Source organism: Miniopterus natalensis, chromosome 4 (assembly GCF_054644295.1).
Source record: "Miniopterus natalensis isolate mMinNat1 chromosome 4, mMinNat1.hap1, whole genome shotgun sequence".
Taxonomy (NCBI): Eukaryota; Metazoa; Chordata; class Mammalia; order Chiroptera; family Miniopteridae; genus Miniopterus; species Miniopterus natalensis.
In genome coordinates, this window is record NC_142084.1 from 96,777,905 (window position 1) to 96,788,460 (window position 10,556).

Sequence of the window (10,556 nt, forward strand, 5' to 3'; positions counted from 1 at the left end):
AAGGACGCAAAAGCACATCCGTTTTTTGCTCCTTCGACTTTTTTTTTTTTTCTGATTCTTCTTGGGGGAAAATCTAAAACGGTGAGTAGCTGGTGGATCTGCCAGGCCCCAGACTCTTCGTTCCTCTGTGCACTCCTATTAGGCTGGTGCATGCTGCGTTCAGGTTTCTCTTTTCCCATGGAGCTGTTGCCTGGGAGGATTCTGATCTCCGGCAGACGGGCTTTTCACGTCTCTGATTCCCATCCTCCAGGAGAAACGGTATCTCTTCCACAGGAGGTCTGCACGCAGCCCAAGCTCTATCCTTTCCTGAGTGGAATTTGCAACACTGCATTTCTCTGGCTGGTGCAGGAAAATGCTATTGCAATTGTAACATGCTTTACTTCAGAATGGTTTGTAGGTGCTTATATAAGTGGCTAATTACATAAATATCATTTTTATAAGAAAATGAAATCAAGTCGGTTGTTAGGTTGTACTTTTAATTTCATCTTTGGGGTAGAGTCAGGAGAGGGCCCCGAGACAAAGGCAGCTGGACCTTTTCAGTATTTGGTTTTGTTTGAATAGTCTGTCTCATCCCTTAATACCACGCTTATCACAAAACAATTCTCAGCGAATGTACAGTTTCCGTGGGCCAAAGAGGGGGGACTCCCCCAGGCCATGCTCGTCCCTGCTGGCCACTCACCAGGTGCCGTTTATCCCGCGTGAGCAGGTGGAGGATGAGCATCACAGATGTCCTCAGTGCCGATGACATCGCGGCGGCCCTGCAGGAGTGCCAAGGTAAAGGGGGCCGAGGCACGGCGGGTTTTCCTCGCACCTCCGGCAAAACCACCAAAAATTAACATGTGAACTTTGCTGAAAATTCATGGGATCAGAGAATAAAACTGTTATTAATTACTAAGATTACAGGAGTATGAGATCTGAGAGTACGATGACATGTCTGTATGGCGAAGGAAACTAACAGTGAGGAAAGAGGTCACTTGCTGCCATGTAGCCTGTTTGCCCCGAGGATGGCATTTCCCTTCCCCGAGTAGACCAGTGACGCTGGGGTCTTGGAGACACACTTATAAAACGGGCGGGGGAGGCAGAGGAGCGGAGGAGGGATGGACAAATAGAGTAGAGAGGGAAAGCGGATGGGTGGGCAGCCAGGGGAACATACCCAAAGGCAACCAGTCTTAGCTGCTTAAAGATCTTGAACCAGTCACAGCCCTCTTTTTCTTAAAAAAAACACTATTTTTTTGAGTAAAGCATCCCTGTGGCTCAATGACCCATGTTTTCAGCACCTTGGCCCAAGCCCAGGATGCGGTCTGATGAGCACTAGAATAACCCATTCTCTGTTCTTCAGACCCAGATACGTTTGAGCCCCAAAAATTCTTCCAGACATCAGGCCTCTCCAAGATGTCGGCCAGTCAGGTGAAGGATGTGTTTCGGTTCATAGACAACGACCAGAGCGGGTACCTGGATGAAGAAGAGCTTAAGTAAGCTTTGTCCTAAGCCTGGCTGGCACCCCGACACTGCTAGTGGGGCTGGGGTCCTCGGTATTTCTTCACTGGCAGCCTAGGTGCCAGTCACTCAGCAGAGCCTCAAGAGAGGGGGGACATGGGCCAGTTGGCCACACATCTAAACGTGGGTGCCTAAGATGGAGGTCCAAAGATTCACTGGCTTTAGGGCTTTTCTTTGGCTAATGGACTTATCAACAAAACCGAGAAACCTTTCAGAAACAAAATGCCCAGCAATACTTTCTACAGTGAAGGAGACCTTTGCTTGCTAAGACCTTGACTGATGGCCGCAATTGCTGGGACCAGGTGGTCTGCTGCGTCAAGAGAAAGAGAAAGGGTAAGCGGGGAAATGCGTGGTCTTTCAGGAAATTCCCCTCCGTCTCTAATGTCCTGCAGGTTTTTCCTCCAGAAGTTTGAGAGTGGTGCTAGAGAACTGACTGAGACAGAAACCAAGTCCCTGATGGCGGCTGCAGACAATGATGGAGACGGAAAAATTGGGGCTGAAGGTATGTTCACACCTGCACAGAGCATAAAAGACTAGCGCGGGGAGCATCAGGGGACTTGGGCCGTCAGATCAGATGGATGTGGGTTAAAAGCCCCCTTTCTTAACCTTGCTGAGCCTCAGTGTTCACATCTGCAAAATGGGACTAAAGAGAAGGTACAACTAATGTAAGGGAAGACTCTGGCCTAATGACCGGGGCTGTACCAGAAAAGCTGGTCCCGCTGGTCACTGTCTATGAACCAGAAAATATCCTTTACTTGACTAGGGGATTAGAGAGTCACCTGGCCAATTATTTGCAAGACAGTCTCACGGACCTTGAAAATAGTGTAAGGAATTTCTGTCCGAGGTATCTAAGCACCTCTGAGTAAGAAGGGAAGGACTGCCATTCTCATGAGTGTCTCATGCTTTAAAGGGTCTATTGTCTAGAGTTGGAAAGACTTAGCTTTCAAGGGTTTAAATAACAAGTAGACAATATTAGACAGAGGACACATAAACCGATTCAAACACCACTTGTGGAGCCTTCTGTGTGCAGAGCCCAGTATCCCAGTGTTAGCATAGTTGCCTGGCTGCAGAGCTATGCTTGTCTGACTCTGTCGTGTTGCTCACGCACTCGTTAGCTACTCTGTGCTCGTGCCAACACAGTAGAAAGTGTGGTCGTTATGGTGGTAATGACTTGACATTAAAAACTGCTACTTTAGGTCCTTATTTTAAAAACCTGATCAAAACGATGTCACTATAACTTACCGCATAGGAGTTGATGTAGTTTCTATAAATAGCTCAGGAAAACAGTTTAGGTAGGGAAAGATTGATTTTTTTTAAAAACCTAGCCATGAAAAATTTCCAAACAGGTAAAGCTTGCTAATAAACATGAAGTAAATACCCAGTTTTCAATTCCTACCTCTAGCAGCCAGACATCATCATCATTACCTTTTGGTAATAGAAACTTTTGGGTGTATGGTTAGGGTTCAAAGAGGAAAGTTAGCTCAATGTCCCACCCTATTAAATGTTTCCTAAAAATGCAAAATGTAGCTACAGAATAGAAGAAAACCTCCCATTTCTGTCAGAAACTGACCAGACAGGAAGTTAAAAGATCACAGGCTGTGATCGGCGGTTGCACTGACTTCACCCACCGCGGGGAGAGGTGGCTGGGTCGACAGGTTCTAACACAAGGGGCTCAGTTGCAAAGCTAAAGAAGGTTGTTAAATGAGACTGTGCAGGAAGAGGAAACACTTAGACTATCTGGACCTGCAGCAGGTGACACTTTCTTCCTTTTGTGCCCTTTGAGGGGCCATGCCTGTCACCTGGCAGTTTGCTGTTTCCTCTCCTCTTCAGAACTCTCATGGCCCTAGCGTGTCCATAAAGTCCGAGCCACTGACCCTTTCTTGCCTCTTCTGTCCTAGAATTCCAGGAAATGGTACATTCTTAAAGACCCCAGACTATGGAGAGAGACACAGTCAGCTGGAAGGCCTCCAAACCCCACGTCTTCCCCCTAATTTATTTACTAACCCCCCTGGAACGCTCCTGTGACTTGCTCGGTGTGTTAGCGAGGTAATAGACAGTCCTTCCTGACTTTTCGGCGGTGGGTATGCCCTGATCACCCCCATGAGGCCCTCAGCAGACAATGCCCTTAAAAACCATCCAATAAAGACACGTTTCTCATCATCTGATGCCGTGTGGGTGTGGTTTTTTTTTTTCTCAGGAAGGGAGATGGATGAAAGCAATTTGGGGACTTTTAGAAAGATGTCTGATCCTATCCAGCACTAAACAGGCAACGTTTGTGTTGTGCGTGAGCGAGCACGGAAAGCAGGTCGGGGAAAAAATTCACAGATAAGTGGCATTGTCAAGCTAGGATTTTCTCAGCGACTTATCCGAGTCAGAAATTAATAGGAGGCAATTTTAGCCAGCGTGAAATCAGTCTTGCTTATGTTTTCTGCTACTGGGTGTTCGATTTCCATAAGAGATTTAAGCAAAAGCAAGCGGTTCAAGGCAGAAAAAAGTGTGAGGCTACAGAGGGCGGTGCAGCTAAGGAGGCTTGATATGCTAGGTGAGCACAAACAGACCCATTTTCAAACTTTTCTTTCTTAGAAAAACAAGCTGAGACTGGCCTGCTCTGACCCAACCTCCTGCCCGCGCCCCCCCACCCCCACCCCTTCTCAGCCACTATTTTCCTGGCTCGTATTTGATGCCACCTGAACCAATTACCCCAAGAATTGCCTAACATTTGAGGCGGACCTGGGGGGTCCTGTTACAGGGTTTTCATTAGGGTGGGGTGATCTCAAGCCAGGAAATTCTCATTAGGCTGCTTTCCAGGTGGCAGGTTAAAGCTGTTCTCTCTGGCTGACCCTGGGGGTTGAGGACTCCTGGGAGGGACTGAGGCATTTTCCTGGGAGCCCCTTTAAAAAACTCACACTTTTTACCCCAGTATCCAAGCTTGCAAGGCCCTGGGCTCTTCCATCACACCAAATCACTCAGTGACTTTGAACCTCTGTTTTTGGGAGGGCCATGTGAGAGCACCTTTTCAAAGTGAGGGGCAGGGACTACTAGGAGGCCTCAGGTGACTTTAGAGGGACAAGGTCAACACTTTCTATTTTAATAACCATGTGTGTATTTTAATATGCATCAGGAAAAACAAAGCACAAGCACATGGTTCCAGTGCTTTAGACTGAGGCTAAGGGGAGCATCAAACTTCTGAGGGGACAGCAGGAAGGAGAATAATACTGGGGATGGCGTTCAGAGGGACAGAGTCACAAAGGTAGTCTTCAGATGAATCAAAATGAGGGACTACAGCTTGAAAATGAAGAAGTCTTTGGGGAGGGCCGGAGAACAAAACTGTCATTTCGTGGCCAGCTCCCTGGTGGCCTCTCCCTGCACACGCACACGGTTGCACTTCTCACCCCCAGCCCTCCTGGTGGGAATCAGGCGACCTCCCCCCACCTCCTGCTCCTCTGGGCATGTGAAAACCTCTCCCAGGTGCGTTTGTGAATCCCTCCAAATGGAGATGGCAAGAGGGCCCCCCCGGCCAGTACTGGTGATCTAAGAGCCCTGATTCTGAAAACAGATCCCAGCCTGCCCTCACCTCCACACCCGGCAAGGACGCGCACACCCCGCCCTTACTTTGGGTCCACTCCCTCTGCCTTTCTCAGCTAGGGGAGCCGTCTGAGTAACTCAGAGGGATCCTGTAGCCCTTTTCCCACAGGGTTCTGGCCACCATGTGCTCCAGAGAAACCATGTGAATGACGGACGATGCTTTAAAATAATGGTTGTGAGCTTTTAATTGCTCAATTAAAAGCTGTCCAACACCCTCTGGATCAGCAAAGGCCACCTCACCCAATTGCGGTACAGATCATGGATTTCTCTCATTTCTTTTCTATCACCCAGAAGGGCACCTGTATAGGGATAACGGCTGGAAGGAGCACCCATGGGACACTGGGTCATTGGGTCGCGCTGGTGCTCTGACCGTCTTGGGGGAAATGCGTAGTGTACAGATGTATCCAAGAAGCTAAACTGGCACAGGTTTTCCGTAGATAGAGTGATCGTCAGTTTTTCATGAATATTGTTCATTCTACTGTTTCAAAAATACAACTCAAATTCTTTTTGCCCATTTCAAATGCCGTGCTTTTTCATTCTTCTGACCCAGTTTTAATTTTAGAGTCTTTGCCAATAGACAAGAAGTAGCAATCAAAGCAGACCTCTCTGTATTTAACAGCTAAAGGTGTGCTTAAAGGAAACACCACCACATTGCCTTGACTCACACCAGTTTTTAATGATGCTGTTTGGATTCGGGTGTTTTGCGGAGTGGGGGTGGGTATCCCCCTCCGAATGCAGCTAACAGCAGCTCTGGGCATTCACTCCAATTTGTTAATTAGCGCTGTTTGTTTTTTGGCTATTTTTCTAGGTTTGAATATTGCAGAAACATCAGCATTTCCAAATCTTTGGTGAAGTACGATTTGAAAACAAAAAATGTTTTCAGAAACTACCCAACAGTCATTATGTAAATTTCATACAGAGCAATTCACTTTTAAGTGGGTCTTTCTCAATATGAGCAAAATGGTGGCAGTGATCCCCAGCTGGGAGAAGGCTGGAGCCTTCCTAAAGCAGAGCCTAGTAATTACAGAAAACCACACACAAAGATGTAGAATTTAGCCAATTATTGTCAGATATATAAGGTAACAATAAATTATGACTTAAAAAACTTTCACCCCACACTCAAATTAATGAAAGCCGTGGGTAGGTACTAGCATGTTCCTGAAATTCCTCATTTTTTTAGACTCAACTGTAATTTTATATGTCAAGGAAACATTTTAAATATAACATATCCAGAGTCAAACAAAAACTGGAAAAACCTTAAATAAAATCCCAAGAACCCAGAAAAGGACTTGACAACCATCTGAACACCTTCATTTTCATGGCTGTTTACCTAATTTGCAGGTGACCCCCGACCCACCCCGAGAGAGCGCAGTGAGATGATGTACTTTGACTTTAAAATGAGGGTCTCGATGGCATCATAGGTCACAGAGCTGGAAAACCTGGTGTCTGTTATTTTTCCTGGTTGCTTATAAAATAGGGAAGCGACAGTGACTTCAATTTGGACAATTTTTACGTATCCCTTTGGCTCCTAGATTGGTAGGGCACTTATAATTAATGGCATATGATCTCAGTGCCAGCTTCATGAATGTGTTTAATTGTTGAGGCTTATAAGAATGGTTAAGATTCTTCAAACATTACACATTATAAAATACTTATATGATTTTTTAAAATCACAGTTCTTTCCAGCTCAAATAAAAAGTATAGCAAAACAGTGAGGATTTCTGAAATATTTGTCTATTGGTTTAGAAGCTCCATAGTTAATTCTGAGTAACGACTGCAGTTTAATTTTGTGTAATGAGTACTCGGGAATCCAGTTTCTAGCAAAAACCTATCTTCCATCTTCTCTGCTGATGCTGAGGGATGGTATTACCTTGCAAACACTCAAGAAGACAGATGAAATTAGAATCGCCGGGATCGTTTCCACCGGGGGCTGTTAATTTATTCACTGGAAAGGCTAGTTATTTACATAATGTTTTAACTGGTTTCCAAAAGAAAACTTTTTTGGGGGGTAGGGAGTGGATTTTCACATTATTTTCATAGGACTTCTACAATGAATATGTGGATTCACACCTGAAATTATTTTTAAATTGTACAGTATTTCAAGCATTCAAATAAAAATACGCAGCAACATAAATACGCAGCAACATAAACACCTATGTACCTGCCCCCTCACTTTATAAAATCTTGACATGAACTGTCCGGTGCCTTAGGCTGTACATACCAGGTAGGGTGGGCCACAGAACCATTTTGCCTGAGATGTGGAGGGTGGGGGTGAGGCACTAGCCAAAGTATTTCTTCTCGGGAGGTTGGTGTGGGGTGGTCACTTACCTTCGGGCTCCCGGCCTTGGTGTGGGCTCCTCCTTCAGCTCCCAGGTCCAGGTGTATGTTTCCTTCTATGACAAGAGACACCAGCTTTTCCTGGAGGACGCCCCATTTTCAGAGTTGGGGGCAGTGGGATACCGACATGAACTCCAGTCTTCCCCATGGATTCCAGCCTGTCTTTGCTCCCTGTTTATATCCATCGTCCCTTCCTGACTGCCTGCCCTGCAGACGTACAGCCTGGGCACTGGAGGATGGCAACAGCCTCGCCGAGGCTGTCAAAAGGGCTCTCACGAGCCCACACCTGTAATAGATACAGATACATACAGGGGTGGGCAAAAGTAGGTTTACAGTTGTAAATATGCAAAACACAATTTAATTTTTTTTTTTTAAAAGATTCCACATATAAGTGATACCATAAAGTATTTGTCTTTCTTTGTCTGGCTTATTTCACTAAGCATCATGCCTTCCAGGCTCATCTGTGTTGCCACAAACAGCAGGATGTCTTTCTTTCTCATGGCTGAACAATACCCTACCGTTACATACGTAGCACATTTTGTTTATCCATTCATCTGTCAGTAGACACTTAGGTTGTTTCCATGCCTTGGCTCTTATGGATAACGCTACAATGAACAGGGAGTGCAGATACCTCTTCTAGATAATGATTTCATTTCCTTTGAATATATAACCAGAAGTGGGATTGCTGAGTCATAAGGTAGTTGTATTTTTAATTTTTTGAGGAACTTCCACACTGTTTCCCATAGGGCTGAACCAATTTACATTCCCACAAAGACTGCACTAGAGTTCTCTGTCTCCACATGCTACCCAGCATCTGTTATCTCTTGTCTTTTTGAAAATAGATATAACAGGAATGAGGTGATATCTCATTGTGGTTTTGATTTGCATTTCCCTAATGATTAGTGACATTGAGCATCTTTTCATGCACCTGTTGGCCACTTGTATATCTTATTTGGAAAAAGGTCTACTCAGGTCTTTTGCCCATTTTTAAATTCGGTTATTTGAGAGTTTTTCTATTGTTTGTATGAGTTCCTTGATATTTTGAATATTAACCCCTTACCGATGTGTGGTTTGCAAATATTTCCTATTTCACAGGTTGACTTTTCATTCACTTTTTGTTCAAATCCAAAAAATCACTGCCAAGACCCATGTCAAGGAGCTTACCCATTTTCTTCTAGTTTTATGGTTTCAGCTTTTATGTTAAATCTTAAAACCCATTTTGAGTTGATTTTTATGTATGGTGCAAAATAGAGATCCAGTTTTCCATTTATTCAGAGGCTATCCTCTCCCCATTGTATATGTATATTCTCGGCTCCTTTGTCATAAACTAATTGACCATATGCATGAGGGTTTATTTCTGGGCTCTCTATTCTGTTCCAATGATCTTGTGTCTGTTTTTATGCCAATACCATACTGTTTTAATTACTCTAGCTTTGCAAACTAGTTTGAAATCAGGGCGCATGATGCCTCGTTTTGTTCTTGCTCAAGATTGCTTTGGCTCTTCAGGGTCTTTTGTGGTTCCATACAAATTTTAGGATTGTTTGTTGTGTATCTATAAAAATTACCATTGGAATTTTGATAAGGAGTGCACTGAATCTGTAGGTCATTTTAGGTAGTATAGATGTTTTAACAATATTAATTCTTCCAGTCCATGAACACAGAATATCTTTCCATTTATTTGTCCCTTCCTCAATTGCTTTCACCAGTGTTTTATAGTTTTCAGTGCATAGATCTTTCAGCTCTTTGGTTAAATTTATTCCTAAGTATTTTATTCTTTTTGATGCTAATGTAATAGAATTTTCTGAATTTCTCTTTCTGATAGTTCATTGTTAGTGTAAAAAGAAACAACTGATTTTTGCATATTGATATTGTATCCTGCAACTTTACTGACTTCCTTTATTAGCTCTAAGGGGTTTTTGGTGGAGTCTTTAAGGTTTTCTATATGGAAGATCACATTATCTGCAAATGGAGACAATATCTTACTTCCTTTATAATTTGGATGCCTTTTCTTTTTCTTGCCTAATTGTTCTTGCGAGGACTTCAGTACTATGTTGAGTAAAAGTGGCTAAAAGCTTAGAGGAAAAGCTTTCAATCTTTCACCATTGAGCATGATGTTAGCTGTGGGCTTGTCACGTGTGTCCTTTTATTAAGTTGATGTATATCTCTTCTATACACAGTTTGTTGAGAGTTTCTATCATGAAAGGATGTTGAATTTTGTCAAATGCTTTTTCTCATCTACTCAGATGATCATGATTTTTCACCCTTCATTTTCTTAATGTGGTGTATCATGCATATTGATTTGCCTATGTTGGGGAAGTCTTTAAAGAGCAAGTAATGATAGTGATCATTTGTTGAATAAAGATTAAGTGCGGGGCACTAGGTATCCAGTTCATAGTCCCATTCAATTCTTATGGTGAAATCTTCATTTACTATTAGTCATTTTACAAACAAGATATAAAGCCTGGAGAAAGGTTACGTAATCAGTCCAAGGTCTCACATCTAGTGAGTGACAGAGCTAGGATAAGTACTCAGATCTGTCTCAAGTCCAAATTCAAACACTCCCCCCCTAAATGTGAAGACCCATTCTGCCAGCTTGGTCCTGTTTTCTAAACTTATCCTGTGACAGATGAATGTTGGCTCCAAGAAAGAAAATACCAAGAAGGGCTCTAGGTGGCTAACTGGGCCAAATTTAAAAATAGGGCCTAGCAGCCCTTGCTAAACAGGGGCCTCTCACACAAGCTGCACCTCGGGGAGAAACCTGCACGGAGCTGCCTGCCTGCCGCCTGCCGCCTGCCTGCCTGCCTGCCTGCCTGCCTGCCATCCGGAGCCAACCCTTCTCAAGGAATTCCTGGAATCCTATTTCAACCAATAGAACTGAGACTTTTTCCATGCAATTGGCGCTGCAGGGCTATAGCCTCGTTTGCATTTTCACTGACCAATCAGGGTGCCTCCATTAGCACAAATCAGGACAGCGCTTTTTGGATCAAACTGAGGACTTGGGTCCTCCTTTGCCTGAGAATGGACCGATCAGGCACCAGGGGTGGGACTTCTCTCTACATAAACTTCCCTCTGAGGCAGGGGCTGTGCTTTCCTCATCTGCCCAAGATCGTGCTTTCCTGCTGGAGCTGTACCATGTA

At 44.2% G+C, this 10,556-nt stretch overlaps 1 protein-coding gene across 1 annotated transcript in view; it reads right to left on the bottom strand.

Annotated features, from left to right (window-relative positions):
• Positions 1 to 7,777, bottom strand: part of LMTK2 (lemur tail kinase 2) — a 110,778-nt gene extending 103,001 nt beyond the window's left edge. The window contains exon 1 of the mRNA XM_016208797.2: positions 7,411 to 7,777. The gene's annotated coding sequence lies outside the window, so the exon portion shown is untranslated. The remainder of the gene's footprint in view (positions 1 to 7,410) is intronic.
• Positions 7,778 to 10,556: the final 2,779 nt, after the last annotated feature.